This window comes from Pseudopipra pipra, chromosome W, assembly GCF_036250125.1.
Source record: "Pseudopipra pipra isolate bDixPip1 chromosome W, bDixPip1.hap1, whole genome shotgun sequence".
Lineage (NCBI taxonomy): Eukaryota > Metazoa > Chordata > Aves > Passeriformes > Pipridae > Pseudopipra > Pseudopipra pipra.
The window spans coordinates 18951088-18974733 of record NC_087580.1 but is presented as its reverse complement, the minus strand read 5'-3'; the positions used below and the strand labels follow the sequence as shown (position 1 = coordinate 18974733).

General features: G+C 56.0%; 1 long non-coding RNA gene across 1 annotated transcript; it reads right to left on the bottom strand.

Moving 5' to 3' along the window:
• Window positions 1-2208: 2208 nt before the first annotated feature.
• On the bottom strand, window positions 2209-9855 carry LOC135406451 (uncharacterized). Its single transcript, XR_010426259.1, has 3 exons — window positions 8995-9855; window positions 8065-8177; window positions 2209-7560 (listed from the first exon to the last, which is right to left on the bottom strand). It is a non-coding gene; the product is annotated as an uncharacterized LOC135406451 (long non-coding RNA).
• Window positions 9856-23646: the final 13791 nt, after the last annotated feature.

Sequence of the window (23646 nt, the reverse complement as noted above, 5' to 3'; positions counted from 1 at the left end):
GAGACGCTCCCTGTGGGGCCAGCACTGCCCAGGGACAGCCAAAGCCTTGGGCTGGGACCAACAGCGCTGCAGCCACGAGCACCAACCCAGCAGGACAGGGGCTGCTCTGGGCAAAGGGAACTGCAGCCCAGCCACAGCCAGGGCAGGGCTGCTCAGGGGGCTCTGCCAGCCTCTGGTATTCTGGGACTCAATGAAGCTTTTCCTTGGAGAGCTCTTTGAAGGCCCAAGTGAGAGAGAGGCAGAAGTGCAGCTGTCAAATGCAGCAGGATAAACACAGCAGTTCCTGTGAGGAACATTTCTGCCCTCAATCTGGGGAAGGGCCTGTGAGGTCCCTTCTCTCTGCAGGAGCTGATGGCTCAGCCCGTGACTCAGGGCTGGGCCAGGGGCTCTCCAGCTGCCCCTGCCCTGGCCTGTGACAGCCCAGCACAAGGCCCCTGGCTGGCACAGGCCCTGGGAGATCCCCTGTGCCTGAGGGCCTGGGCTCCCTCCAGCAACGGGGCTTCTCTTTGGGCTGCCCCGTCCCTCGTGCTGAGCGCAGGATGGGACAGCAGCAGGCACAGCTGGGCCCTGTCTGTGCCCGCAGCTGAAAGGAGCAGCCTGGGCACAGCACGGGGAGGCTGCTGCTGGCAGGGCACAGCAAAGGGCCCGGGCAGGCTGGGCACTGGCACCCCCTTGTCCTTCCCTCAGCGTCACCCCCCAAGGCAGTGCCCCCGGCAGAGCCCTGAGCCAGGCGGGAGGGACAGGATCTGCCTTCCCCGGGCTGGGGGTCAGGGCTGGGCCTTTCTGCTGCCTCCAACCAAGCCAGGCTGTGCTCAACATCTCAGCTGCCTGCACAGAGCCTTTGCCTCCCTGCACTCACGGCCCCCAAGGATCTGCTGGAGAGTCCCTGGGGAGGCTTTGTCAGGAATGGCCCTTGGGGGGCTCCTGAAGGCTTCAAGGGACTGCAGGGTTTTCCAAGGCCTTTGGCTTTTGCTTTGGAATCTCGCAGAAGTTTGTGCAACCCTGACCTCCAGTTCTCTGCTCTAATGAGTCCCTGAAGAGGCTTGGTCAGGAAGGGCCCTCAATGGGGCTCGTTAATGCTTGAAGGGACTAAAGGTTTATTCAGGTCCTTTGCCTTTCCTTTTGACTCTGAGTCTAGGAGAGGTTTGATCAATCATGGTCTCCAATTCTCTGCTTTAATTAGTCCCTGGAGAGGCTTTGTCAGTAGGTCCTCCAGGGTTTTTAAGGAGCTTTGGGATTTCCTTTGGAAACTGAGCCTTTGAGAGCTTTGTGCAATCATGGCCTCCAATCCTCTCCTCCAACCAGTCCATGAGGAGCCTGTCTTGGGAATGGCCCTCAGTGGGACCCATTAATGCTTTGAGATACTTTGGGTTCTTCTTCTGACTTTCACTTCTGGACAGGTTTGTGCAATCTCCCCTCAGTACCTGAGGTTCAAGGACTCAGCACCAAAAGCCCCCCGGGGCTCATTCAGACAAAGCAAGTCCTAACAAACCACGGCCCTTCCTGGGATTTTCCTCCAGTCTAGACAGTACATTAGGAATGTTGTCCCAGGAATCAGGGGACCATTGTGACACTGCAGGGCCCCAGGGAACTCTTTTGCCCGCGACGAGGGTCAGCACAAGAGACACCGACACCAACTGTGGAGAACAAGTGTGTAATTTTCCTGCAGTGCAAAGCAGCAAAGAATGACAAAAGGCTGAGCTCAGTAACGCACCTCATCGTTCCTACCAAGAGTGCCTGGAGTGAGTAGAAAAGCTCCCTGCCCAGTTGCCCTCATCTGTTCCCCTCAGCCAGGCCCGCCCGGCAGCGGGGGAGCCCCGGTCGCAGCCAAGGGTTGGAGAACCCCTCCCGGGCCCGGGAAATCCCACCCAGGGCGTCCACTCGTAGGGGAGGGCTCCATCTGTGCTGGGAGGGGGTCCAGCTTTTCTGGCCTTGCAGAAACAAGCTCACAGAGCTACGAGTGTGCAAAACCATCTGGCTCCCTTCTCCTCCTGGGTTCCACCCACAGCCTGGCCAGGGCTTAAGGGGAAAACCCAGGCAGTCAACCTGCCCCATCTGCTGCCAAACAAGGCCACACATCCACTGCCAGGGCCTTGACCACTCTCTAAAGACAGGAAGATAAAGATCACATTTTGCTCACAATCAGACATAAGATTTGATTAAGGAACACATTCAAATATCATTCACTAATGAGCTGAGACTCACAGATCTCACTAAGAAGCACATTTATTTTGTTCAGGGGCAGGTACACGGGGAGTCTTTCCACACTGCATCTTTGACCAACAAACATACACAGTTTTAGCTAAGGAGCAAATACAGGGATAAACAGACTGTTAGGTTGGAAGGTTCATCTAGAGCTCAGCTTTGGCTCAGGGCCTGTTGTTCAGCCTCAGCACTTCAGTGACAGCCACACAGGGCTTTACATGACACACACAGTTTCCAGATTCATTAGATATTCTCCCTTACTTAAGACATAGATGTTACTTTGCTTTACACAGTCAGCCCCCCTATTGCAAGTCCTTAGTTGGTCCTTTGGGGTCTCCTTCAGGGCTCTCTGGTGGGTTTTTTGGTATCTGGTGCCCCCCAAAGTTGAGGTGTCCACTTCTTGACCTCGGTTCTGAGCAGACACAGTGTCATTACCTTTCACCACAAAGACTGGAACGTTTGGGTTTGATCTTCTCTGGGCCCACAGAGCTCAGCTTCCATCCTGTTTGCTTAGTTACATCCCTGATCCAGTTCTCCAGGACCTCTCCAAGATTGGCCATAGAGAAATGTTGGGAGCAGTCTTCTATATCCCACATCAAATCCCCCTTTTTTCAGACTAAGCTCCTGAAGGGATAGAGTGTCTTAGGAGCTTTATTTCATTTTACAGCTCAAGGCATTAGAACAGCTACAGCACTGAATCCTGATGCAAGCTGAAATACAAATGCCCTTCCAGCTTTGGGGCAACCCTTCCCAGGTGTTATTTCCACACACCAATCCCACCCCGTTCCTTTGGGGACCGGCCAAGGATCAGTCATTTCCCCAGCAGGAAGGGTTTGAGGACATTGGGGGTGATTTCCCACAAACGGGCCCCTCTCATTAACACAATCCACTTGTCCTGTTCCTTTAGTGGGGGTCACAGCTTTGGACACAGGCAGGATTGTCAGAGGTGGTGGGGGGTACTTGCACACTGACTGCTGGGTCTACTTTTTGGGGAACACAAGTGCTCACCCAGTGACCAGGAATCATTTCTGCCAGAACAGGGAAGGCAGAAATGGTGAATGGCTTCCTTGTCTTTTCAGGTAAAGGAGTGCACACCCAGCAATCCCTTGGAGGCAACACTTGGGTCACGTTTGAGACTAAAAGGAGATGTAAATTTTGCTCCCAAGTCAAGACCCAATTAACTATTGTCAGGAGAGCCAAAGCAGACTTAAGCATTTGGTTTCTTCTCAGACAACCTCTCAATTACCCAAGGGGCTCTGGCCTTTGGAATTCTGCAATAATGCATCCCTGATTTGACTTGTTGTACCACTTCTACAATCAAGTGGGCACCTCTGTCTGATGACATTCCCAAATGTACCTCGAATCCAGGGATTCTTGGATTCAACAGTATTCCACTCACTTCCCCAGCCCGGTTGGTGTGACAAGGAACAGCCTCTGGCCACCCAGAGAAGGTATCCCCCAAGACTAGGAGATCTTTACACCCTCCTTTTCTGGGCAATTCAGTCACATCCATCTGCCAACATTCACCTGCAGCATTTCTACATTTTCCATCACCTGTTCCCACTCCAGTGGCAGGGTTTGGATTATTTCTCTACCACACACCACACTGCTGACTCACTGCTTGTACAGCTGGAGTCAGTTTTGGACCAAGAACCCACTTGTGCAAATGTTACAGTGCAGAAACAAATACAAACACAAAACAAGGATCAGTGGAGAAAACAAAGCCAGAGACCAAATGGGGGAACACCAAATAACCCACCCAAAGAGCTGGAAGATCCACACGTCTTAGAGGGACAGGATTCCCCAAAAGAATGCCTTATTAGCCAGTGGGATCTTCCCCCATCCCAGACCAGTCCGGGGATCTGTGGTCTTCTCCAGGAAAGTCCTGGGGCCGGCGTGAAGATCCAGAGATCCCTCGGATCCACGGGAGATCAGGCAGAGGGTCCCATCTGGGGCCAGAAATGGTGCCCCAAAGCAGCAGAAAGCAAGTCCTTAACCCCAGCTGGGAGGTGTTAAGAAGCAGGCATTCTTTAGGGCAGCGTGCTGGACGCCTGCAGGAGAGTTCTTCTAATCCAGCCTGCTCAGGGACACAGGCAGGGCTTGGGATTACACCCACTGATTCCAGAGGCATTGGATATTCCCCCTTACTGAACACATGTCCATTACTGTGCTTTACACAGTCACACCCCTATTGCAAGTCCCTACTTGGTCATTTGGGGTCTTCTCTGGGGGTCTCTGGTGGGTTTTTTGGCATCTGGTGCCCCCCAAAGCTCAGGTGTCTGCTTCTTGACCTCGGTTCTCAGCATCACTGCTTTTCCCCACAGAGACCGTCATGTTTGGTTTGATCTTCTCTGGGTCCCCAGAGCTCAGCTCACATCCTGTTTGCTTGAGTTCCAGCCCTGATCCAATTCTCCAGGACTTCTCTAAGATTCTGTTGTTCCTTATTTGGCCAGAGCAGAATCTTGGGAGCAATGTTCTACTTCTCCCAAACCAAGGCTCCCCCTGCACCAGCCACTGCCAAACAAGGCCAGACATCGACTGCCATGGCCTCCACCACTCTCCAGATACAGAAAGAGAAAGATCAGATTTTGCTCACAATCAGACATCTTTTGTTAAGGAACAGATACAAACAGGATTCACTGATGAGCCCAGACTAACAGATCTTCCTAAGAAGCACACCTGTTTGGTTCAGGAGCAGATACACAGGTGGAGTCCCATCCCACCACATTTGTACCAACAAATAGACCCAGTTTTAGCTCAGGAGCAGATACATGGAGACACAGCCCATTAGGTTGGAAGGTTCATCTAGAGCTCAGCTTTGGCTCAGGGGCTGTTGTTCAGCCTCAGCACTTCAGTGACAGCCACACAGGGCTTTACATTACACACACAGTTTCCAGATTCCTTACAGAGTCTTGCTTACTTAATACAGACACTTGTGGGCAACACTTGGATCACCTTTGGCACTAAAAAGACATGTAAATTTTCCTCCCACGTCAACAGTGTTTGAACTGTTGTCAGAAGAGCAAAACAAGAGTGAAGCATTTTGTTTCTGCAGTCAAGTGGGAACCTCTGTCTGATGACATTCCCAAAGGCATCCCAAATACAGGGAGGATTGCACTGAACAGGATTGCAGTCTCTTTCCCAACCTGCTTAGTGCAACAAGGAACAGCCTCTGGCCACCCAGAGAAGGTATCCCCCAAGACCAGGAGATCTTTACACCCCCCTTTTCTGGGCAATTCAGTCACATCCATCTGCCAACATTCACCTGCAGCATTTCTGCATTTTCCATCACCTGTTCCCACTCCAGTGGCAGGGTTTGGATTATTTCTCTTCCACACACCACACTGCTGACTCACTGCTTGTACAACTGGGGTCAGTTTTGGACCAAGAACCCACTTGGGCAAATGTTTCAATAATTTGCTTCACTCCAAGGAATCCCCTCATGTTCCCCATCCACCAGGTCACAGGAGATTGGCTCAGGGACTATTATTTGCCCACTTGGGGGAACTGCCCAGCCTCCTGGAGCAAAGTTTGCTCTACTGTTTCAAGGAGTTGACAATCCTTAGCACTAGACTCATTTTCTTCTACTGGGAGAAGGATCTCTGTCAGGATCTCTGACCTGGTGGGGGGGAGTTCTGTGCATCCAGAGAATTGTTTTCCATGCCGGACAAAGCTGCCCCCACTGGGAAACAATTCCCAACCAGGACTTTCCAAGGGGCTGTCTCCTAAGTCAGCTCTGCCAATACACTTCTCCTCTAGTCTGGAAGCAATCCCGCTCTGGGCTTCCTTTGCTGGGGCTGGGGCAGTTGACAGGTTGCTTCTTTCCTTCCTGGCCCAGCCTCCCTTGTCCTTGGAGAATTCCAAAGCCCACGGAGGCTCCTGGGCTCTGGACTACTTGCACTTTGTGTTTGGGATACCCCATATCCACTCAGCCCAAGGAAATTCCACAGGGCCACAGTCTGACCCCAACGTTGCTGCTCAGCATCAGTGGCATCAAAAGATCATCCCCACACTGCAATAAGGCTCCAAGAGGGTGGGTTTGGACTTCTCCATTCCTCCAGTCCCTTTGCCAATTGAGTTCCAGATATTGGGGGGCTATTTTTAAACCCCTGCAAGAGGACCACCAAAGTCAGATGGGTTTTCCTCCCCAGCTTTGCATTTTCCCATTGGAAAGCAAAAAGCTCTTGACTTTCCCAACTCAAAGGGAGACACAAAAAGGCAGCTTTCCAATCTAATCCTGTGAAACATATTAAACTTTCATTTAGGGGAGTTAGCAAAGTGTAAGGATTCACTATGACTGCTTGTATATCTTCTACTCTGTTCTTTACAGCTCTAAGGTCTTGGACTAACTGGCATAGCCTTCCATTTGCCTGCTTGACTGGCAAAACTGGAGCATTCCATTTAGATTCACATTCTTTTCACAAGCAAAATTTCATCAATTGTTCTACAAAGGGTGAGAATCCCTTACAACTTTCTATTTGCAAAGGACATTGCTTTGGCCTCACCAACCCCACTCCAGGTTTCTCTGGAATTCTCACGGGTTCTGCTCTCTTGGATCATGGAGGCACCTCTCCAGCCCATCCTGTTGGAACCACTGCATCCCCAAGTGATGGTGGCAGATGGATTACTTCTGCTTTGGGAGACTCTCATGCAAAACTAGAAACTTCCACAGAATTAGGCTCTGCAATAATAACCTATATTGGACCATTTTTCAATTGGATTGTGGCATTTCATTTTGCCAAGAGATCTCTCCCAAGCAGAGGCTTTGGGGAATTGGGGAAATACAAAAACTGGGGAGCCAACCACTGTTTTCCCAATTTCAAAGCCACAGCATTAAAAATGGCCCAGTTTCCCAATTCCCTGGCACACCAGACAATTGTTCTAGAATTGTCCCTTGAGTTTCATTTCCCTGCATTTAACACAGAGGAACAAGTTCCCACAGCCACAAACAATTGTGCTTAGCTTGGCTGGAACCAGATGTTCTGATGGGGAAGAATCCTCTGGTGCCCCCTCAGTCGTCTTCAGTGATGCCACGAGAGGGTTCGGAGGGTTCTGAAGTTTCAGTTGCGGACAATCCCATTTCCAGTGTCCATCTTTCTTACAGGATGCACAGGGACTGATCCCAAGTCTCCTGGGGGGGATGTTTGAAGCAGGCTGCCCATGCTCTCGTCCTCTTCCTCTCCCCGGGGGCACCATTTCCTCAGGGATTTCTTCCAGAACTGCAACTCCAACCTCCAACAATGTCCCCAAATTAGACTGATCTTGTCCCTCAGCTTGATTTTCCTTTCCGGGCTCACACCAAGGGCTCTGAGGGCGCTGCATTCACACCACAATCTTTCTGCCCTTTCACACGTTCTGCAAAGGGAAAAACACAGCACCAGACATAACCTCCTTCCACTTCTGTTCCCCTTCTCAAACAGCATCAGCTGGAACAATGGATTCTAATTCAGTGTTCCAGAACAGCCACCCATTGATTCCAACACTCCATTAAATTCTCCCTGGGAGCTGTTCCTCCGGGGGGGCCGCCAATCTTCATCCAATATTGCAAAATGCAACCAAGGGGGGACTTCTTCCAAATTCCCCCTTCAGATTGCCCACTTCCCAGCTCTAAACAGTAGACCCAAAATGGTACAATACAGAAACAAATACAAGTACAGAACAATAGTGATCGATAAAACAAAGCCAGAGACCAAATTCCAGAATAACAAAGGACCCACCCAAAGGGCTCGAAGATCCACAGGTCTCAGATGAGCAGGATTCCCAAAATACCAAAGAACCCCCCAGTGCACTGAAAGATCCATACGTTTGACATGGGCAGGATTCCCCAAAAGAATGCCTTGTTATCCACTGGGATCTTACCTGTGTCCCAGACTGGGCTGGGGATCTGTGCTCTTCTGCAGCAAAGTCCTGGTGCTGGCGTGAAGATCCAGAGATCCCTCGGATCCGCGGGAGATCAGGCAGAGGTGTCCTGTCTGGGGGCCAAAAATGACACTGAAAAGCAGCAGAAACAAACTTCTTCACCCCAATTTGGAGATGTTAAAAAGAGCATTCTTCTTTATTCAGCATGCTGGGCGTTCAGAGGAGAGCTCCTCTAATGCACCGTGCCAAAGGACAGACAGGGCTGTTTATTACACACACTGTTTACATGTGCATTCAATAGTCTGGCTTACTTAATACAGATTCAGTACTTTGCTTTACACAGCCACACCCCTATTGGAAGTCCTTTTCTGGTCCTTCCGGGCCTTCTCTGTCATCCTGACCTCAGTTCTTGAGCAGCACAGCACCATTGTGTTTCACCACCAAAAATAAAGTTTGTTCTTTCATTATCTGGGTACCCAGAGCTTAGTTTGCATCCTGCTGGTTTGGGACATCCCTTATCTAATTCTCTAGGACTTCTCCAGGATTACATTGTTCCTCATTTGGGCACTCCGGGGGACTGTGAGTTTCTATTTCTTCTCTCAGTGGTTTGATGGAGACCATGAGGAGCTGGGAACTCATTGCAGGGACAGGAGGGAGCAGTTGGGAAGTACTAGGCAGGTGGGGGAGAGAAGTGTTCAGAGAACAGCTGAGATACAGCTCGAGCAAGCTGAAAACTAAACTGTCATTTGGGGTCATCCCAGATCGATTGGATTTCAGCAATTACTCAACACAGGTGCCACCTCCTCCAGCCAAGCCCAGGAGATCAACCTCCTCAGCAGCTGCAAGAGCGGGATGTTCATGTGCCTGCTGCCATCTCCCCAAAGCCATTATCCCACTGCTGCTGACAAGATGGGCAAGAGGAGCATCTACCTCCCAAGATCTGCTGCTGCAAGAAGAGCGTGTCCCAAAGGATGTCCTCAGCCTTCTCAGAGGGGACGTCAGATCCTCTCCAGGGATGGTCCCAGCCCTTCCCAACCCGGACTGGGCACCAGCTCCAACTCTTCCCTGGAAAACAAACAACAAATTCATGAACAGAGATTACAAACCAAAAGTGGAAACAAGAAAAAAAGGTAAAATGTTAACCTTCTGTCAGGGTTCTGAGGAAGGCCCAAGCCCTGCAGGCCAAAGGAAAACCCCACCTCCTCCAGCTGAGGAAAACCCAGGCCTTCTCCCTGCCCTGCAGCACTGGCCCAAAGAAAGGCTCCTAAGCCAAGGCAGCCCAAGCCTTTCCTGGCCTGCAGCCCAAAGCAGCTGGTGTTCTGCAGCCCTGCCTTTGCTCCCCCCACGGGGGTTTGTTTTTGGCAGGCTGGCTGCCCCTGCCCCAGCCCCGCCCAGCAAAGGGGCAGTGGCAGAGGCTGGGGGCAGAGCCGGGCTCCCCTTTCACAGCCAGCCCAGAGCACCCGCCCGCCCTCCTGCCAAGAAGCAGCTTGGCAGCCGGCTGAAGAATTCCTCAGGTTCCCCATCAGCAAAGGGGGAACCTTCGGTGCCCAGCCAGGCTGAGCAATGCCCGTGTCCGGGAGCACCCCCTGGGTGTGGACTCATCTGCAAACGGCGTGTGGAGCACGGCTTGGAGGAAGGGGCCAGAATCAAAGTCCATCCTCTTCAGCTCGCCGGCGTCCAGGTCAACTGAGAGCTTGTCATCCCTGACATCGTCCTCGATGTCTCCAGCAGCAGGCCCACCCGGCACAGCTTCTCCAGAGGCCCCTTCTCCTTCCCTGGGGGCCAGACCAGGCTGTCAGCGTTCTGCCCAGGGCCCAGCTGTCTGTGAAGCGGGACGAGCAAAACCAGGTTGGATGGTGGCCACCAGCACTTGGGAGACCGGGTCTGCAGCCCAGCTCCAGCACAAAGAGGGGCGTGTTCCCATGGGATGACCCCCCCCCAGTGCTACAGGCTGACAAAAAAGTCTGGTTTCCTTTGCTTCTTATTGCCAAGAGATGTGTGGAGGTGTTACCTGCCAGGCCCCGGGATCAAAGGGAGCACGTGGATCTCTCCCGTCTTCTAGGGCAGGGGAATGCCCTGCACCCAAGGATGGCACAACAGGTCTTCCAGTGCTGGCCTGTCCGAGGGGCGGATGGACAAACACCACCTGATAAGGTGCTGGCAGCCTGGGGGGAAAATGGCCGGTCAGTTGGAGAAGGATCCTGTCCCCTCTGTCCCACTGTCCACGTGCCCAGGCTGTGCTGGCTGTGCTCAGAGCTGTGCCCAAACTTCTCCATCGATTCTCCCTTTTGGAGGAGAGCAGGATGGCAGGACACAGGCCACCTCCTCCAGCCACCCATGGGACACAAACAGCTTCAAGAGCGGCGTCCTCGTGAGCCCGCTGCCCTCTCCCAACACCGTTATTCCCCCTGTGCCACAAAGATTGGTATCCACCTGGAGAGACCCGTGCTGGGAACGGGAGCTGGGCCCAGATGGTGTTGGGGCCTTTGCGGAAAGGGTGCTTCCCGCAGACCATCTGGTAGAGCAGGATGCCCAGGGACCAGATGGTCGCCTCCTCGCCGTGGTAGCGCTTGAGGTAGATCCACTCTGGCGGGCTGTATGACAGTGTTCCTACGGAATACAGACGCAGTTCAGCAGGTGGATGCTGCCTGCTCCCAGAGCCTCACCCCAGCAGCCCTGGCAATGTGGGGCCTGCCCCAGTGGCACACGCTGTGACCCACTGCCTTCTCGCCGGCCCCTGACTCTTGGTTACAAACTCTGGGTTGGAGAAGAAGCCGCTGGTGTCCAAGAGGGCAGCGGAAGCCCTGGCAAGGCCCAACCATTTCATGCAAGGGAAAAACCCACCCAGTGGTGGGGAAAAGCCGTGCCTTCTCCCCGCCCCACTGCACTGCCTCAACAATTCATCATAAGCCAAGGCAAACAAGGCGAGCAGAGCAGCCCAAGCCCTTCCTCGCCTGCACACCAAGCCAGCTGGTGCACAGTTCTGACCCCCTTCTCTGCTACCCTCATGGGGGTTTTGGTCAGGCTGGCTCCCCCCTGCCCCAGACCCAGCCCGGGACAGGGTGGGTGGCACAGGCTGTCGCCAAGGCCGGGGCCTGTCTCACTGTAACCCCCCAGCCCCATCCAAAAGCAACTTGGCTGAAGAACTAATCCTGTTCCCCCTCGGCCAAAGGGGCAATCTCCACTGCCACACCTGGGCATGGCCATGCGATGCCCGGCACCAGGAGCATCCCCCGGCTGTGGGCTCACCTGCAAACTGGGTGTAGACCGTGTCCTTAAGGAAGGTGCCACATCCAAAGTCGAGGAGCTTGGCCTCGCCGCTGGCCAGGTGGAGGAGGATGTTCTGGGGCTTGATGTCCCGGTGCAGGACGCCGCAGCTGGTGCAGTGCCGCACGGCCTGCAGCACCTGGCGGAACAGCCCCCACGCCATCTCCTCCGGCAGGAACCCCCACGCCCTCAGTAAGCGAGAGAGGTCCTGAGACGGCTCCGGATGCTCCATCACCAACAGGAACCCGTTGGGGAGCTCGAACCACTCCAGCAGCTGGATGACCCCAGGGAAGCCATTGGACACCTTGTCCAGCAGCACGATCTCCAGGGGGGCCCGGGTGCCGTCAGGCTGCGGGGGGACCACGGGGTCGTCAGTGGGGCTGATGCCGTGCCTGTCTGCCTGCTCCCCCTCGGCCAGCCCTGGATGCTCCCCGTCCCCCACCGAGCCCACGCCCACTCTCCCTCCAGGTGTCCCGGCGGCTTCCACCCTGCCGGGCCTCGGCTCGTCCCCGCCCGTCCCGCCCCGCTTTCTGCCGCTGGCCCCGCTCGCTCACCAGCTCGCCCCAGCGCCGGATGCCATCCCGGGACACGGCTTTGATGGCCACCTGCAAGCCAAGGGGAAGGGCGGGTTGAGCTCGCCGCCCGTCCCGCCCTCCTCCTCCTCCTCCTCCTCCTCCTCCTGCTGCACTCACCGGGGCTCCGTCCGCCAGGCAGGTCCCCGCGTAGACGCGGCCGAAGCCGCCGCTGCCCAGCAGCGAATGCAGCCGGTAGCGCTCGTGCAGCGGCTCCTTGGCCTTCGGTGCGGGCGAGACGTGGCCGTCAGCGTTGGGGCCGGGGCCCGGCACGGCCCCCGAGCGCCCCTCAAGCGGCCCGGGCCGGGCTTCCCCAGCCGCAGCGGGCAGCGGCGGCTCGCTGCCGGCGGCCGGGCTGGCGAGCGGCGGAGCTCTGGCCGGGGAAGCCGCCGAGGAGGCGGCAGCGGCCGCGGCGCCCGCGGCCCCCGCCGGCCCCGGCAGGCGCCGGGCTCGAGCCAGGCGGAGCCAAGGGGCGGCGAGGCCGAGCCCGTCCCACAGCCAGCCCCACAGGAGCGCCCAGCAGCGCCACAGCCGGCGCGCAGGGAGCCGGGCGAGGGCGAGACCGCGCCGGGCCGCCCAGGGCCGGGGACGGGGCGGCCCCGCCCGGCACAGGGGAACGGCCGGGGCCATGGCCTGGGCCGGCAAGGGGAGGGGGACACCGGCAATGGGACAGGGACCGCGGGAGTGGGACACTGGGACAGGGACACCGGCACAGGGACACCGGTACAGGGACACTGGGACAGCGGGACACCGGGAGAGGGAGAGGAGGACGAAGAGCTCGAGCAAGGAGAGCCCGAACAAGAGTCAGAGCGAGAGCGCGTCGCTACAGTCGCTGCTGCTGCCGCTGCTGCTGCCGAAGCGCAGGGGCCGTTGGTCCGTTGGTCCGTTTGTCCGTTCCCCGTTGGCCCCCGCGAGCCCCGGGGGCAGCCCCGGCCGCTCCGCTCCCAACCAGCCCCGGCCGCAGTCACGGAGCTCCCCTTCCTCCCGCCCCCACGCCAAGACCACGGCCTTTTGGAGCTGCTTCACTTTAGTTCAACTTCTTGGCTGCCAAGTTTGCAACTTCCCGCCGCTGCTCGGACCCCATCCCGCCCGCTCGGCCCGCGCTGCTGTCGCTTCCTCCCAGGCCAGCCGGGCTCGGCACTTGCCCCTCAACTTTGGCAAGGGCTTTGCTCAGTGAGGAGCCCCGGCACGTCCGGCCAGCGCCAGGCAGAGCCAGCCCCGGGGGAGGGCAGAGCAGGAGCATCGGCAGGGGAAATGCAGCCCTTTGGGGTCAGCGCTGCTCCCCGACCACACCAGGGCTCTTCCTGTTTTCCCGCCTGGTTTGAGGGAAAATGGGCAGCTGCAGAGAGGATCAAGCAGAAGAGAATTAGAAGACTCTTCTTGCTGCCCTTTGGATGCCAGTCCCTCCTAAGAAATGCAGGCTTAATTTGGAATGGACACGATGGAGCAGCTTTTTCAGCACCCAATATTTAACAGCTACCTTTCAGGGGACAATGGGAAAAGGGGGGAGAACGGGAGAAAAGGGGGGCTGGGACCTCCAAAGTGAGCGAGGAGGGGGCTGAGACTGTGAAACCGAGCAGGGCACGGGGAAGAAACACCCCCAAACCGAGCTGGGGGGGAGCTGGGGACGGTGGGGATGATGGGAAAGGGGTGGGAGAGGGGAGAAAAGGGGTGTTGGACAGTGGGCAGGGGGACAGAGGGCAGGGGGTTCCCACATGGGTCTCCCCTGTCCCCCATCACTTGAGCCCTGGAGCGGTTCCCTGGGGCTCTGGGAGGGGGCAGATCCGCCCTGGGAATGTCCACTGCTTCTGTAACCCTTTGTGTGCTTGCTCTGGTGACGATTGTGCACAGGTGCCCAAGCCCCCTGTCCGTCCCTGGGGGGCTGATGGGGGGACTCCCCCACCCAGTAACTGGTGCTGCAGCAGCTGTGGGGCAGAGGGGGGTGGGAAAGGGGTGTCCGGGGTGGCCCCCTGAGCTCCCAACCTGCTGGGGGGGCTGAGGGCTGCTGGGGGGGCACCCCCTGACCTGTGTCCCTGCACACCCAGGGCTGTTCCAGGTCCTGGGAAAAGCCGAGTGAACGGCCCCGACCGGGAGAGGTTCCTGCCTGGGTACATCTCCAACTGGGAGCAGCTCAGGCACTTCAGCAGAGATTTGGGCACCTGGGGGGGACACCCCGTGTGGGGAGATCCAGGCCAGGCACTGGAACAGCCAAGGGGAGTTCCTGGAGAACAGACAGGATCAGGGGACATGAACTGCTGGCACAACTACGACAATGTGGCCCCGTTTGCCCGGCCTGGGAACCCCCATTTTGGGGTAATCTCCCCCACATCCCACCAGAAACAACAAATCCTCCCAAATATTCCCCTGGATCTCCAAATGACCCCAAATCCCAGTAAAATGGTGGGGCTTTAGATGTCTTTGTTGAATGTCTTTGTTTTAAATTCAACAAATCAGCTCTTCCCACTGAATTTCCCAGGTCAGTTTGTGACCCCATGGATGTTTCTCCCACTGTGTTCACCCAGGTGCCTGTGGGGAACCAGGAGGATGTGGAGACCACCAGCCAGGTGTCTTCCCAATGTGGGAAGACATCACTCCTCCAGTGGGTGATGGAGTTGGAGCAGCAGACAAAGCTCTTCCCACAGTCGAGGCACCTTTAGTGCTTCCCTTACTGGTGGGTCCGTTGGTGTGAGGTCAAGGCAGAGCTCTGGCTGAAGCTCTTCCCACACTCCCCACACTTGTAGGGCCTCTCCCCGCTGTGGATGTGCCGGTGGCTGACGAGGTGGGAGTTCTGGATGAAGCCCTTCCCACAGTGGGTGCAGAGGAAGGGCCTCTCCCCTGTGTGTGTCCGCTCATGCAGGAGGAGATTCCCGCTGGTCTGAAACCTCTTCTTGCATTCCAAGCACCTGTAGGGCCGTTCTCCAGTGTGGATGCGCTGGTGGCAGATCAGGTGGGAGCTCTGGCTGAAGCTCTTCCAACAGTCCAAGCACTTGAAGGGCTTTTTCCTGGTGTGAAGCTGCTCATGGACGTCCAGGTCAGGGCTCTGGCTCAAGCTTTCGTCCCCTTCCCGGCACAGGGTGGGTCTTTCCTCCTCAGAGCATCCTGGGCTGGCTTTGGAGACCCTCCTCCTGGGGCACCTTCGTGGCTTTCCCTCCCCGCTGCCTTCCTGCGCCGTGGAGCCCTTCAAAACGGCCTCTCCCACCAGGCTCTGCCGGGGGGATTTGTCCTCCGGGCTCTCCGTCCTCAGCTCGGGGCCTGGGGCAGGAGGGAAGAAGGACAGGGAGGGGATTTGCCTCCGGCCCAGAGGGAAGGCCAAGGACATCCCCCCAACTCCGGCCCCGGCAGGACGGCGGCGGCAGCAGGGTTGTCCTGCAGCCGGGGGCGATGCTCAGCTGGGAGATACAGGACAAGACAGGGGCAAAGGGGCACTGACTTCCTCCTCACCTGCCTGGGGGTCCTGGGGCATCTTCCTCTTCCTCGCAGCCTCCTCCTCCATCTGGCCAAGCTTTGGGAAGGAATTATTCTATGTAAACTCATTCCCTTCTGCCCAGAGTAACTCAAACTAATACACATATATCAGACTTACAGGCTCATGCCATAGAGTTTAGAGACAGACTTCCCAAAGGGATGAATTTTTCCTGGTTTAGGAGGGAAAACAAGGTGTGGGTGCATTGGGTTGGCGGTCCCTCTGTTACAACCCACCCCAGGAAAAGAGGGGGGGTAACCCAGGTTTTATCAATAATTCCTTTGGGGTGGATTAAAGCGAAACGACACTAAATAATCGGTGTCTGAAAACATATATTGACAAGATTTATTTTCACAATTTTGTATCAATAGGGATGTTAACATTTTGGGTGCTGTCATAACCTTTCGGGGGAGGAGGAAAACAAATGCATAGGGCAGAGAAAGACAGGGTAAGAGTAAGGGAGAGCAAGAGAAAAAAAAGGAAAGGTGAGAGTGGTATAATCACCACCCACTGGATCCAGCGACGTCTTGATCCACAGGCGGTGGGGGAGAAGAAGAAGAAAAACCCCGCCAAAACCCCCAAAGTCACCAGTCAGTATCTATATCCTTTGCAGCTCCCCCAAGGCGGGGAGTTGTTTCCATAGGGTGCTGTCTCCCTTTTTGGCGCGGAGTTCGTGGTCTCTTCCCACCTTTTCTTTTCGGGGCTTGACATCTTCTGCACTGGAGGAGGGGGGATGGGCCCAGTTGCCCATCAGAAAGTCAAAAGCCTGCAGAAGTCTCTTAGAATGCAGAAATCATTAACTGTTCCAGTCTCTGACACCCTCCTGCCCAGCTCCATCTCTAGAAGTCACCTGGAATCACCAGGAATCACCTCCAAACCACCAAGATTCAGCCCAAAACAACCCTCTCAGCAGTGGAGTTCCCCCTCGCTGGTCCATCCACTTTGGGGTTCTGGGGTCCCTCCTGGGTGGGCTGCTGGAGGTCTCACATGTATTGGGGAACCCGCTCTCCAGGGTTCCCGCCCTCTCTGGGCTGCCGGAGATCCCGGGAATCCCAGGGGTCCTTCCTTTATGGGCTCCTCACTTTGCCATTCTGGGGATCCCCCTTCTCTGGGCTGCTGGGGGTCCCGGGGGTCCCGGGGGCTCCCCTCTCCGGGGGCCCTTTTAGGGTGGTCGGGGGGTTTCGGGGTCCCAGGGTCCCTTCTCCCCTGACTCTCGCCTTCGGGGTGCTGGCGATCCCAAGGTGTCCAGCCCTCTCTCCAGGCTGCCGGGGGTCCCGGCTCCCCCCACCGCCCTCGCTGCTCCCCCCTCCTCTCCAGACTGCCGGGAGTTCCCCCTCTCCGGGCCCCCGTTTCAGATTCCAACCCCCGCCTGTCCCAGGGGTCCCCAAAGCCGGTGGGTTTGTCCCGTGTCCCCCCCACTCCCCGCCGGTATCCGGCGATCGCCACGTGGCTCCGGGGACCCAACATTCCCCTGCTCATCGTCGGGGCTGTGCCGGGAACCCACCCCGGGACCCCAAAAAACACCTCCCGGGGATCCCCAATATCCCCCCAAGGGGCATTTGCGGCTCAGCTTTGGGGTCCTGCAAGATCCAAACATCCCCCTCAAGATATTTGGGGCGAGCTCCCCCTCCCCGGTCACCTGCGGGATGCGGGGGGCGATGCTCCCGGGACGCGGGGGCTGCGGATACAGCGGGCGGTGCATCCACGTGCGTTCTTTCTCCTCCTCCTCCTTCCCCTCCTCCCCCTCTCCCTCCTCCTCTCCCTCCTTCTCTTTCTCCTCCCCTCCTATTCCCACTCCTCCCATTCCCGTGGGAGCTGGGGCAGGTCAGGATGGGGCAGCGCTGGGCTCTTGGCCGCTCCCGCCCGCACTCGGCCCCCGCCGCAGCCGCCACGGCCGGGACGGCGCGGGGGGGCCCGGCCTGGGCACCCCCCACCTCCCCTTTGCCCAAATTCCCGTCCCGGGGGGCGCTGGGGCCGAGGGGGGACCCTGGGGGGGTCCGGGGAGCGCTGGGCGCTGCGGGTCTGGCTGGCAACTGATGAGTCATCAGCGCTGCGCGCTCGGATTGGCTGAGCACTGCTTTGGGGGTGGGGCTGCAGGAAAGGGGGTTCTTTGCAGGGAAGACATTTGGAGCTGGAAGGACTCCAAAGCTGAGCCGCAAATGCCCCTGGGGGGGATCGTGGGGGGTCCGCGGGAGGGGATTTGGTTTTGGGGGTGTCCCGGTGGCGGTTCCCGGCAGAGCCCCGGCGGTGGGCGGGGGGATGCGGGGTCCCCCCCGCGGTGGGGGTTGGTCTTGTTGGAAATGATCCAACTTGCCCAAAATTTTCGTCAGTGGCAGCAGCTGACCGGGTTTCTTTTCACGGGCTCTTGTCGCTTTGATCTTTAAAGCACCCAAACTTGGAGTTTCTCTGCACTGGCTCTGATGAGCTTCCATAAACAAAGCCCGAGGGAGCTGAAGATTGGACATCTGGGATCTTAAATTCCTGGTCCTTCAAGGACCTGTTGGAGGAACCAGAAGGTCCAGAGGGGATTAACAAAGACATTGCAGCCTGAGAGTTGGAGACTCTGTGTCTGAGGAGGAGGGCTAAGAGGACCAAAGAACGTGGACCAAATTAGCCAGTTAAGGATAGACTACTAATTAGAGTCTTAATTAATGAAGAGAATTCATTAGTTCATTAATTGGGGTAAATTAGAAGCAATGAACATGAATTTGTTTGTTTGTTCAAATGTAGAAATGTGTGAAAAGTCTGGAAAGGGACAGGTGGGGCTGGAATGATTGGCTCCCTGTCTCTGGGAGCCAGAACAAAGCAGTGCCTGGCTCACCAACACTTCCCAGGGGCGTTGGAGGGTTTCATTTCTTCCCAACGCTTTTCAGGGACAATTCTTGGTGAGCCAGGTGGGACAATGCTGTCGACCCTCCAGGGATTCCGGGACCCTGAGGACTCCAGCGAGCAGTGAAAATATTCTTCTGGGAGATCTCAGTCCCTGGATCTGGTGAGTTCAAAGCAAGATCCCTGGAATTTTATTAAGGCATTCCTGAGCGTATAAAAGGTATACCTAAGCATCCTAGAAATGGAGCTCTAGAACAGAATAGAATAGAATTGGGTTGTGAAAGTGATGATAAAACTGTAAAAGGAGGAGTGTGATATTTGGCTTATGAGAAGAAATCCCTACTGACTGAGTGAAAGGGGTGGGTTCCAGGCCCCAGGTGTGGTTCAGGGGGTGGGTTCCAGGCCCCAGGTGTGGTTCAGGGGGTGGGTTCCAGGCCCCAGGTGTGGGTCAGGGGGTGGGTTCCAGGCCCCAGGTGTGGGTCAGGGGGTGGGTTCCAGGCCCCAGGTGTTGGTCAGGGGGTGGGTTCCAGGCCCCAGGTGTGCTTTGCCCACAGATCAGTCACACACAGAGCTCTTGCCCATAGAGCTGCTTTGGGGAGGGCTTTGCTCAGGGAACTGTGTTTGTCAAACCCAATGGTCAGTGCTGGAGAAAGTGAAGTGTTTGGGGAGTGTGTGTTACTGGGAGTGTGTGTTATAGTATTAGAATCCTGTCTGACTCGGGGATGCCCATAATAGATATAAAAAAGGAAAATTCACTTGCTGTAGAGTGTTAAATGCAATAGTTTGTTCCTGTGTGCATTTTAAAGCATTTGGTGCACATTAAATATTTGAAGGAAGGTAAATTGCCACAGCAGCTGTTAAGCTGGGATTGTGTGTTCAGAGCATTCTTTAGTGTCAGCTTTGGTGTTTGTAAGGGTTGGATTTGTGTTAATTGTGCCGATATTCAATTAGTGATTAGTGAATTAGAGATTCAGTTTGTGGATTATAATACGGTTTTTCAGTTGCTGTTGTTTTGTCAGAGAAAAGAGAAGTGAACTGAAATCTCTAGATTTGTTCTTTGAACTGAGCAATAGTCAGGGTTTGGGAAGGTGTGGTTTGATGCCAGGGAGCAGCAGCAGCTGGGGAGGTTCCTCCAGCTGCAGGGGAAGGAGGCAGAAATGGTCCCAGTGAGAGAGGAGCAGAGGAAAGGATTTGGGTTTGGAAAGCTTTGGAGGGTTTAGTGTGAGAGCAGGGATTTGGAATGTGCGTGGGGAAGGGACAAACAGGAGCTGCCACAGCCTGGACTCCCCCCAGGGCTCCCGGCCAGGCAGGAAGGCTCCTGCCCTTGGAAGGTGTGTGGGGGCCCAGAGGTGTCATCCCCAGCTGAACCTCTGCTCCATGGACACTGGGGAGGGAGAACATGGATTTCTTGGGAGATCCTGGAGTGGCGTGTTGGGTTTGAAAGAGGAGGAAAGGACAATTTAGTCAGAAACGATTCCTGTTGTTGGTGGCACAGGGCAAAAGGAAAATGGGCCTTTCTTTCAACCATTAAAATTTGGAATTGGTAAATGGGTGTTGGCCCTTCAAATTCTTTATGTGCCTGACTGTGCTGTACCATTCCTAGGCAAGAGATGGATTTAGTGAGTTAAATGACATTTGAAAAAGGAAAAATCCAAGTTTTTCGGTGCAGCTGCTCTGTCATTCCTGGGTTTTGGTGTCATTGTGTCACTCAGGGATCCTGAGGAGGGTGAAGCCCTTCTGTGCAGGACATGGAGATGGTCCCTGGCCTGTCCAAATGCATTAAATGCTGCTGCTGAAGGAGCCCCCCCAGTGATTTTATCTGCATTGACCCCCTGGAGCCCACGGGCACCTGCTCCTGCCTGGACAGAAACCAGGAGTTTCCTTGGACTGGTGTCCCCCAGGAAGGACGTTTTCCCCCCTGTTTCTGAGGCTTTTAATAGTCTTTGATCAATAAATATTTCTCCATGTGATTTCTCCTTGTGGTGTCTTCTTGAAGCCTGAAGCAAGCAGAGGAGGGGATGCCAAAGATCCGCCCTCCCCTCTCTATTGTCACTCTGCACCCCCCAGGCCCTTCCTCTGCAGTGTCCTGTCTCCCTGGACATCCCCCCTGGAACTTGTGCCCTTCCCTGCTGGCACGGGTGGGCACACCCCCCATCCCAGTCATGTTCCCAAGCACTGCCAGGGCCACCTGGGTGACCAGCGGGACATGAGTGGGGGTGGCTTGTGAGAGAGTCCCCAAAGGCTCCCTGTCCCCAGAGAGCAGAGCCACGGGGACCAGGGCAGGTCCCCCAGCAGGTCCCACTGCAAATGGCCCGGTTTGTGCTCCAGGGAGGAGGTTTTATCACAAGCAGGGGTTTCCAGGGCTGCCTCGTGCGCAGACACCTGGGGGCCATTTTGTTTGGAAAGCTGAGGAGCCATTTTGTGGTCAGGGACTGGTGGGCTGCTTGTGGTTCTGCTTAAAGTTCCTGATTGCTGCTGCTTACAGTCCTGCCTACCTGCTGCTCCACACAGCTCTGTTGGGGTTGCCCATTGCTGCTCATTGTTGCCTACTGCTCCTGACAGTTCTGCTTCCTCACTGCTGCAGTGCCAAGGTGAGCCGGGAAGAACGTGAGGTGGTGGGAGCAGCCTGGGCTCACTGCCAAGGGACCGTGCGGCCGGGGCAGGGAAACAACCTGACAGGGGGATGGGGACAACCAAGGGACTGCAGCAGAAAGCAAAGATGGCCTGTGAAGGAAGAAAAGAGCGAGGCCTGGCATGGGAGGAGCGAGGGAGTGGTTCTGCAAATCGAAGGCTCTTAAAAGGGCTCGTCCCTCCCATCCTGGGGGTGCTGGAACCTGGTCACGAGTTGGGTGCACCCAACGCTGTTAATAAAGTTCTTTGTTTCACTTATTTGGCCATTTCCGAAATTTTAATGAGAGCTATTTCTCCCAGGGCAGGAGAACACACCTTAGTGCCCCCTCACATACATGTGGTGTGAGTGAGAACAGCCCAGGGCAGAAACACCCACCTGCCTGGGGGCCCCAGCAGTGGGTCAGCACCAGGCTGCAAACAGGGCAGGGCAAAACTTGGCCCTGCAGACCCCACAACCGAGGCCAAAGAGAGACCAGCCAGGCCACCACCCCCAGCCCAGCCTATTGCACCTCCGGCCACAAGAGTGGGGACCAAAGCTGTGCTTCTCCTTCCTCCTCTGCACCCAGGAGCCACAGCCCGGGGCACGATCCTGCCCCCAGCAGCACAGACTGCCAGGTCCCTGAGCCCCTGGGGCAGGAGCTCCTCGGGGTGCAGCCCCTGGGCCCTGCAGCACCACAACCTCCTGTAGGGCTGCCCCTGCCTGGGCTCAAACTGCCCAGCACGAGGGAAACCAGGAGCCAGAGAGCAGAGCTGGGGGCCTGCAGAACATCAGCATTTCCTGCCCTGCACAGCCAGGACAGTTTTCCAGAGCTCACTTAAAACAGCCCCTCCAGAACTTTCAGGGTGTTCCACAGGGCCCAGTCAGTCCCAGGATGATCCCAGTCAGTCCCAGGATGATCCCAGTCAGTCCCAGGATGATCCCAGTCACTCCTGGTCTCTCCCAGTATATCCCAGTTGCCCCCAGCTGCCCCCCCACCCCGAGCTGCCGTCGGACGCCGCCCCCCAAGATGCTGACGGGGGTCGGGGGCTCCGTGCTGGGGTTCCTCTGCCTGGGCCTGCATGGAATGAAGGGGCCAAGGTGACACTGCAGGGCCTCCTGGAACCAAAGAACCCTGAGACATTTGGGAACCTCCTGCAATCAAGGGACAATTGGGAGCCTGCAGGGCCTCCTGGAAAAAAGGGACCCTGAGACACTGTGGAAACTCCTGGAATCCAGGGGCCTTTGTGACATGGGGGCCTCATGGAACCAAAGGAACCTGGAAACATTTGGGAAGTTGTGGAATCAAGGGACCATTGTGACACTGCAGGGCCTGATGGAATTACAGGCACACTGGGACACTGTGGCAGGACATTCCCCCCTGGAATGGGACCAAGACAATGCCCTATTTGCAAATGTATCAGTGCTGGGCTGAGAGGGGCCCAGGCCAGGCCAGGAGATGTTGGAACCAGTCTGGGTTCAACCCTGAATTAACATCCTGATGGTGAGGCAACCCCTGGAGTCCAAGGGCTGTCAGTCCATCACTTTATACTGTAAAGTTCCAGTCCCCTTTCCCAGGGGCAGGTTCTTCCAACATAACCCTTCTTGGGGTGTATGGTTGGAGATTCCCCCCTTGGCTGGGGAACCCCCCCCAAGGTCAGTCCTCGAGGGTGAGCAAAAGAGATCTCCCCAGGAGCCTTGGTCTGGGGGAGTTACATCAAATGTCAACTTAATAGTTATTCATTTTTTGCCAGCTTTAGTATAATTCCTTCAATTATATTGTACTTATCCTGTACTACCGGTAGTTTTAGTGTTTAGATTGTGTAGTAAATAATTCTGATTAAAATTTTTTGTCTGTTCATCTGTGATAATGATGAGTTCATTTTATATCAATATATCTGATTTTCCATCATTAAAACCTGCAGGACAAAAGTGGTTCAATCACAGCTCTGTAATTCCTTAAATTCCAACCCTTGGCATAATCCGGGGCTGAGATTGGATCCAGCTGCCCCCAGGCTCCTCTCTGAGCAGGAGTTTAGAAAGCCAGGGAGTCCTTTCTGCACCTCGGGACTCAAGGGCAGGACTTCTTTAATGAACTTTGTCTAAGCCTTCCACTGCCACCGGCAACAGGGGGTGACAGGGAAAAGGGAGGGGAAAGGGGAGAAAAGGTGGGAAAAGGGGGTGAGACCCCTTCAGCTGAGCGGTTGAGGGGGTGGGACCCCCAGAGCAGAGCACGGGGAAGCTGTGGTTTGACGGGATGATCAGAAAGGGGTGGGAGAGAAGGGAAAAGGGGTGGGATCCCCAAAACTGAGTGTGAGGGGGGTTGCGACCCCCAGCCTAAGTGGGAGGGGTTGGGAGCCCCCGGTTGAGCACGGAGGGTCTGGAGATTGGGGGGACGTTGGGAAAGAGGAAGGAGAGGGTGGAAGAGGGAGGTGGGACAGAAGGTCGAGGGGTCCCTTTGTGTCCCCCATCACATGAGGCTTGGAGGGATTCCCTGGAGCTCAGGGGGGTTGGATCCACACTGGGTGAGTCCCTGTCCATCCCTGGGGGTCTGATGGGACACGTCACAAGACCCTGTCCTTAAAATGTGGGGCTTTTCTCGTATAAAGTGCTGGACTGTCAGTCAGGTGTGTCCAGGCTGTGCCAGCCCAGCAGCCTTGGAGAAGTTCTCAGGGGTGTCACCTGTTTGTTCCTTTGCCCGGGGATTTTCCCAGCTCTGCCACATCTTCCCCTCCCTCTCAGGATGTTTCCCTTTGGAATTGAGGAGTCAGGCTGGTTTCAGCATTATTCAACCCAAAAGCAGCGTGACTCCCCTTCTTCATTTCCTGCCGGGGGTTTTGCAA